This window comes from Clupea harengus, chromosome 16 (genome assembly GCF_900700415.2).
Source record: "Clupea harengus chromosome 16, Ch_v2.0.2, whole genome shotgun sequence".
Classification (NCBI taxonomy): Eukaryota; Metazoa; Chordata; class Actinopteri; order Clupeiformes; family Clupeidae; genus Clupea; species Clupea harengus.
Window position 1 is genome coordinate 5,679,534 of NC_045167.1, and position 7,086 is coordinate 5,686,619.

Sequence of the window (7,086 nt, forward strand, 5' to 3'; positions counted from 1 at the left end):
CACACAGAGCGGGAGGAGGGAGGGAGGGTGTGTGTGTGTGTGTGTGTGTGTGTGTGTGTGTGTGTGTGTGTGTGTGTGTGTGTGTGTGTGTGTTGGAGGGGGGTGGGATAGGAAAAGGAAATGGACTGAGCCATGTGATATTTGGTAAGGCCAGGTCTCTCTCTCCAATGCAATGTGTGCACATGCATGCGTGCAGACACACACACACACACACACACACACACACACACACACAGTAAAACAAACATACACAATATGATCCAGTATTCAGTAGAATCAGCTGTAAAACACCACGTTTCACGCTTACTGCGTCAAATAACAAATAGGCAGACACAACAAACACACACACACACACACACACACACACACACACCAGGGTTTCCACTAGGATATTTTTTCTTGTCAGTCCACTGTCTGGGAATAATTTTTTCACCGGGCACATTAGAAACTTATCGGCGCATGTTTCAATAACAATTTGTGTTACAAACACAAACATAATGTAGCCTATAAAAGAATGATGTTTTCAAATCAGTTTGACTGTTATCAGGATGTCATCCTGGGGTGGGCATCTGGATGTGGGGCGGGCAACTAAACTCAACATGAATAAATGTCCAAATCCTATCCGTCTGCCACTGCAACTTTGCAGCAGGATCGTGGTTGACACCACTTTATTCGAATCTATTTGATGCAATCAATATTGTCAAACTTGGCAACCAGAGACTTGAAGCTAAAGAACTACATATGTAAAACTGAAGAAAGTTTAGCTTTTACACGCACACTTTTCAAGCCCTAGTGAAGTGAATAAGCCTATAGTTACCCTCCTTAACTGCCCCAGTGAAGTGAATAAGCCTATAGTTACCCTCCTTAACTGCCCCAGTGAAGTGAATAAGCCTAGTAACCCTCCTTAACTGCCCCTGTGAAGTGAATAAGATACTTACCCATCTTAAGGTTGCAGGCATTTGCCCCCACCTCATTGGCTATCAAAAAAACCCAGAGAGCCACTGATAGATTACGCCCTCCTCGTAGAAATACAGCAATTTGATTCGCTAATCACCATGATGTGTCTGCCAATCAAAAATGTATTTTCTATTCATTGCCATGAGCAGAGCTCAGACTGAAGCTTCACGAAGAATGACATGTGATTGGATAGAATCCGCTTTCCCCCATGTCTAATGGGAACAGGAAGCAGTCAGATTTGGTGAATTTAAAACACATGTCATGTTTATGGATAGGCCTATGTTTCATGTTTTGGATGAGCATTGCTACAGGACATTTCGACCAGTAGGTTTTGTATTTACCGTTTTTGAAAATCTATTTCACCAGACAAAACCCGGTAATTACCGCCTAACAGAAACCCTCACACACACACACACACACACACACACACACACACACACTGCCTGAAATGGTCATCTCTCTCTGTGTCATATCAGAAACAACAGTTTTATCACATACTTGTGCATCCATGTTACACCTACAAACGATTCATGATTTAAAAAACACTGAACCTAAAATTGTCCATCAAAGTCAATGTTACCATGTGGAGATATGATGGCGAGTGTGTGAGTGAGAGAGAGAGAGATGAGTCCTGGTTTCAAAGCTGGGATTACTCTTGCCATATGTTCACCTTTGCACTGACAGCTTTATTAACACAGACTAACACTGACACTGTCTATTTGTGTGTATTTTGGAGTATGAGGTTAAAAGCATAGCTATACTGAGCTGTCTATACTGTGTGTGTGTGTGTGTATGTGTGTGTGTGAGAGAGAGAGTGTGTGTGTGCAGGTGTGCAGGCCAATGGTTCTTCTTTGAAGATGCTTGGTTCGGTACTCTTTTACAAAGCATAAAGCATAACGCATGTCTGTTTGTTTGTCTGTGTGTGTGTGTGTGTGTGTGTGTGTGTGTGTGTGTGGGTGGGTGGGTGTGTGTGTGTGGGTGGGTGGGTGGGTGATGTGATGTTTGACAGTTATCAGTGACCTTTTTGATTGCACAAGTACACAAAGTGAACTGAAATGTAATGGCAACACAGAAAGTGTTCCTGTATCTTGTGTGTGTGTGTGTGTGTGTGTCTCTCTCTCTCTCTCTCTCTCTTTATGTGTGTGTGTGTGTGTGTGTGTTTGTTTGTTTGTTTGTGTGTGTCAGCTACATGAAACTAATATCCTCCTACACAGTGGCCACAGGGGTACAGTGTGTTCCAGTTGTAAGAACTGGCCATTTGCTATTACGTTGCCAAGGTACTTTGGGCTTGCTAGCCACTCACACACACACACACACACACACACACACACACTACTGTCTTCTCTAATAGGTACCAAAATGATTCATAACGTGACTTTGTGTATACTGGAATTACAAAGGGAGAGTGGGGGACAGAGATTTATAGTCTGTCACAAACATGCGCGCATGCTCACACACACACACACACACACACACACACACACACGCACACACACACACACACATCCTCTTTCATGCTTGTCTGTGGTGATGGCAAACCCTATGATCTCATGATCTCACAGAGGGCTTAGGGAGGGCCTGCTGACGGGGCAAAGCAGGGTGGCATTTAGTGAATGTGCTAACGTGTGTGTGTGTGTGTGTGTGTGTGTGTGTGTGTGTGTGTGTAGACATGCAATTATTATGTTTTTGTTTTTGAGCTTGAAAATAGATAATGAGTGAGGTTACTATGTGTTTTTCTGCAGACTCATGTGTTAGGACCTTATGTGTTGACACTGACTGTCTTGGAAGTACTTTAGACTGCTATACCATGCATATAAGTTAGCGCTTACTGTCTAACAACAAGCCTGTCATTGCTTGAAAATGTGGATAGCAAAGTTTTGGTTGAGGAAACCGGACTGTTTATCCGAAGGCTGAATGAAACACATTAACTCACAGTGAAGCGATACATCCTTTCCCACGTCTATGCTTTTCTCACAACCTGTGTGCAGTGTGCAATTTTTCCAGTTTGAATCTGCACCAACCAACCGATAATGGTTGGCAATTTAAACGTCAACTTTAATGGGCGGTGGAATTGGACAACAGTGGCAGCCTAAATTGATCGTGGAGGGATTTCTACGGTAGACTACACTAAAACACAACAACCAGTTGTATGTACGGCTCAATGATACAAAGGTTCCTGGCTGGGATCAGAGCATCCAGGATTTAGTCTGCAGTGTGTCGGGAAAAAAATAATATCTTCGCCCTACCAGAAGGTTGGTCGCTGCACGCATGTGTACCCACGCCAGCGGGGTAATGCGATAGCCCCGTCAGCAACACTGCAGCGACCGAATGCCTGACGACACCAGATGGATAGTACTGTTAGGACACTGGACGCGTCCGCATTACAGTCCCAAGGAAACAACACAACAATGTTAATAGTGCAGACCGTAGCTAGTTGGAATCTAAGGTACGGCCTCAAACCAAAGTGAAATGACAGGTAGAAAAAGTTAACGATGCCCGCATAGTGTGAATGCGTATAAAATCACGAAAGCATGGTTTGAATAAGAGAGAAATGGACTCGGCTGTTAGTCGACAGTGGAACTAGCCTAGATGGCGTCAGGTGAGCGACACATATGTAGCCGAACGACAAGAACGCTGAGCCGCATTAACCCGGACAAAGATAGGATTGAGGCATTGCTACAAAGGTAACATTCTGCCAGTACACGGTTACCTCCTGTCCACTGCAACACCGTCAACAGGAAAAACGAAATGCTAAGAAAACCCAACCATTTACCGCCCTCGGAAACCAGAGACGAGAAGGCAGGGACCTCCTGCTAAATCTATGAGATTACGCAAACTTTCTAATGTAAAGCATTTAATTCTACAATTGATCCCCTTAAATCAATTACAGAAGAAATGTTGAAACCCCCACTTGTGCGTCAAATGAGTGACAAGCAGTAGCAGCCAATGAGCGCACCGCATCTCTAGCACTTAACCAATAGAAAGACGTGATTAGTGTTTCTGTACAGTCCGTCACCAGCGATGCTGCTACTGGAGGCCGTCCGTGGGTTTGGCTAGGTAGGCCTCAATGAATAGAGATAAGGACAAAGTTTTGAACAAATAAAGAAATAACCCCCCAAAGTATCCCAAGTCCCAAGTAGCACGGTACACGCTGCCGCCACTTTGCAGCAGACAGCCGGGCGCACACACACGTTTCGGTCCCTGTGTCACTTTTGCCGAGCCGCGAATGCCCAAGCTAGCGCAGTTTAGCGAAGTGTACTCCACTGACAGATGCATATCAGGCAAGTTCCTAAGTTAAATGTCCAACCAATCTCCACCGATAAAACGATAGCATGTTTACCTTGTCGTAACGCGAAGCGTTCCGCCAGTTCACATCGCCGAGACTGCAGCGCCAGTCTAGCTGGAATAGAAAATGCCCATTGTCCCGTACCAGGAAGTCGGCGCGGTGTTCCCTCACAACTGAACACTTCAGTAAGTCAGTATAGAAAGCCCTGCAGGGCGCTGTGCAATCGATCCCACTCCAGGTAGCGATGCGCCTCCCGCCGGACTCGCTCGCCGCACACCGGCCATGTTGGATCTGAAGCGAGGTTGCGGCACTCAGTTTCCTAATGGGCTGTAACATTGAAAGCATAACCTGTGCGCACCTCCGTGAATGAGAAAAATAAAAATTAACCCCTTTTTGTTTTTGTTGACCCTCAGAGTTGTGTCAGACGTTTTCTTAAAACTATGACAGACAAGCCTACTGGAAATGAATCTACTAATTTGCAAGTAATTTGTTGACGTCATATATATTTAAGTATTCTCCTAGTCAAGTTATGTTTTAAATGTATCCTACAGACGACAGCATATTTAGCCCATAGACGATTCGTTTTACAGCTAGACTGTATATCTTACCCATAGCCACGTGCAGTTTTTTTGTTTACGATTTCACTTCTGTGACTGTAGGCCTTCAAGTCCGGTCTCCCTCAGAGACGGTGAAGTTGGATCTGTGTTTAAAAAAGTGCAGTAGCACACATGACACTGTCCTCTGTATTTGTACCTGTAGGCAGTTTAAGTACAAATCGTATCTGCATGAAAGAGAACTTTATCCCACACAGACATCATCCCTCTGGAACTTGCCAGTCCACATGACACACACACACACTCACAGAGAGAGAGAGAGAGAGAGACTTAGTCCATCTGTCCATGTGACAAACTTGTGTTGTTGTTCACCAAGAAGTTCATATTTGTAACTTGATGGTGTTCTTCCAGTTGAGCTCCTTCAAATCAGATTAAAAAAATAGGAATGGAATGTTATTGTTATTTAAATGATTTGTGGTTTTTACCATCATGCAACACACTGAAAGACTGAGGTATGTTTTTATTTTCGTTTTCATCTCACTGGTGGGCCTGCATACAGGTAATGTGTATACGTGGATTGAAAGGTTCTCAAACCCGTCCCTTCATGTGGTCTCCTAAACCCACCAGCCTTCTAGGCTCGATGTCGTAAACAACCAGAGAATCCAGAGATGCGGTACCGTGGAAACTTTTTGGCTCTGTGCTGTACAAAATAACGACATGAATGGTTTTTAGTCAACAACATACCAAGTGCTGTGAACACCTCTGCAACAGGTCCAGACTCCAGAGTCTGGCAAGCTCCAGTCCAGCTGCCGTCATCAAATGGCCTAATGAGGCAGATTTCGTATCGCTCTCTCTGTAGAACCCCCACTCCAACACACATACACACATTCAAGAACCACTATTATGTACAACCCAAACTCTCTCTCTCTACTAACATCTACTGGTGTGTCTGTGTAAAAGAGATGTTGACTTTTTAATGAGGCTAGGTTCTGGACCTCAGAATGCTTTAGGGTACCAACGTGAAGAGGCTTGAGATGGGAGGGATGAAGAGGGAGTAAGTGTTTTGATCCAGGGAGTGTATTTTTTGGCTGCAGTTAAAGCCAAGGACTACATCCACATAAGGGTGTAGTTTTGTTGTCAAAAAGTAAAAATGGCGCTTGACTTACAATGATGTACGTAACTCTGGGAACATGACTAATATATCTGCTCATTTTATGCAAGTTGCGCATTGTTTATTTCTGCTTCTTCCCTTGTGTTTGTTTACATTTCAGGGGCATGTCATGTATAAAAAAAATCTGATCCGCATTTAACTTGGATATGTTAAACATGTCAATGTGAGGGTAACCTTTTAAGGTGTAGTCCATAATTATAATCCATTGCACTTTTTGCCAAATTCTGCAAAATGATGCTCATGGTCCTTTAGCTGTCCATCCAGTGTTCAATTCCAGCCGATTCCATCCCATCAACAATAAGAGGTGCTTGGACACTGAAGGGGGGGAGCCTGTATTTGACTGACTTTTGAGTTCGTCGAGTTGAGTTCCCCCAGCATCAGAGACTTGACCTTTAAGTCCCAGGGCGTTTGTCCAACAGGCCTGTGCTGCATATTGAACTCTCTGAGTGACACGTGGGTCTGGCCAATAAAAGGGGGACAATTCAAACACATTGGTGATTCAAAGTGCTTCACAAATGAACAGATAAAAGAACATAGAAAAATAAAAAGAGAGAGGTTAAAAAGGAGAAAAAAGGGCAAAGTGCATGAAAAGATAAATGAAAGATGACAAAGGAAGAGTGCATTACAAGGCATGTAAGCAACTTCTCTTTGTGTCTTAACTATTGCGCCATACTTTCTTTAATGTTTCATGCATAACAGGTTTCACACACTTGAGAAATGAACTCCTCTTCCATCTTGTGCAGAGAGTTGCACTTGGCAAGCGAGAGCGTTTCAGATCCTGATGAGCTGGTTATTTAACAGCCATGTTTCCTCACACATCTGCTAGTTAAGCAAATGGATCCCGCGGCCCTTTCACAGATGGTTCTCACAGCCTCTTCATTCCACAGGTCTGGGCTCTGTGTGCTGTTGCATTGCTCTAGTTTGTGGCCACATTACGACCTTGAACGTAGTACCTGAACACGTGTCATTACGACCTTGAACGTGCTACCTGAACACGTGTCATTACGACCTTGAACGTGCTACCTGAACACCGTGTCATGACTCATCCATAACACCTTCATGGGACTCACCTTTGTTTCCCTGTTCAGACGGCACTGACTCAGGAGTCAGGAGTATGT

The 7,086-nt window shown here is 44.1% G+C and overlaps 1 protein-coding gene across 3 annotated transcripts in view; it reads right to left on the reverse strand.

Annotated features, from left to right (window-relative positions):
- usp6nl (USP6 N-terminal like) overlaps nucleotides 1-4,572 on the reverse strand; it is a 72,525-nt gene extending 67,953 nt beyond the window's left edge. The window contains exon 1 of one of the 3 annotated variants that reach the window (XM_031582305.2): nucleotides 4,298-4,572. The gene's annotated coding sequence lies outside the window, so the exon portion shown is untranslated. The other 2 variants (XM_031582306.2, XM_031582307.2) reach the window with 2 other exon arrangements.
- Between the last annotated feature and the right edge of the window lie 2,514 nt (nucleotides 4,573-7,086).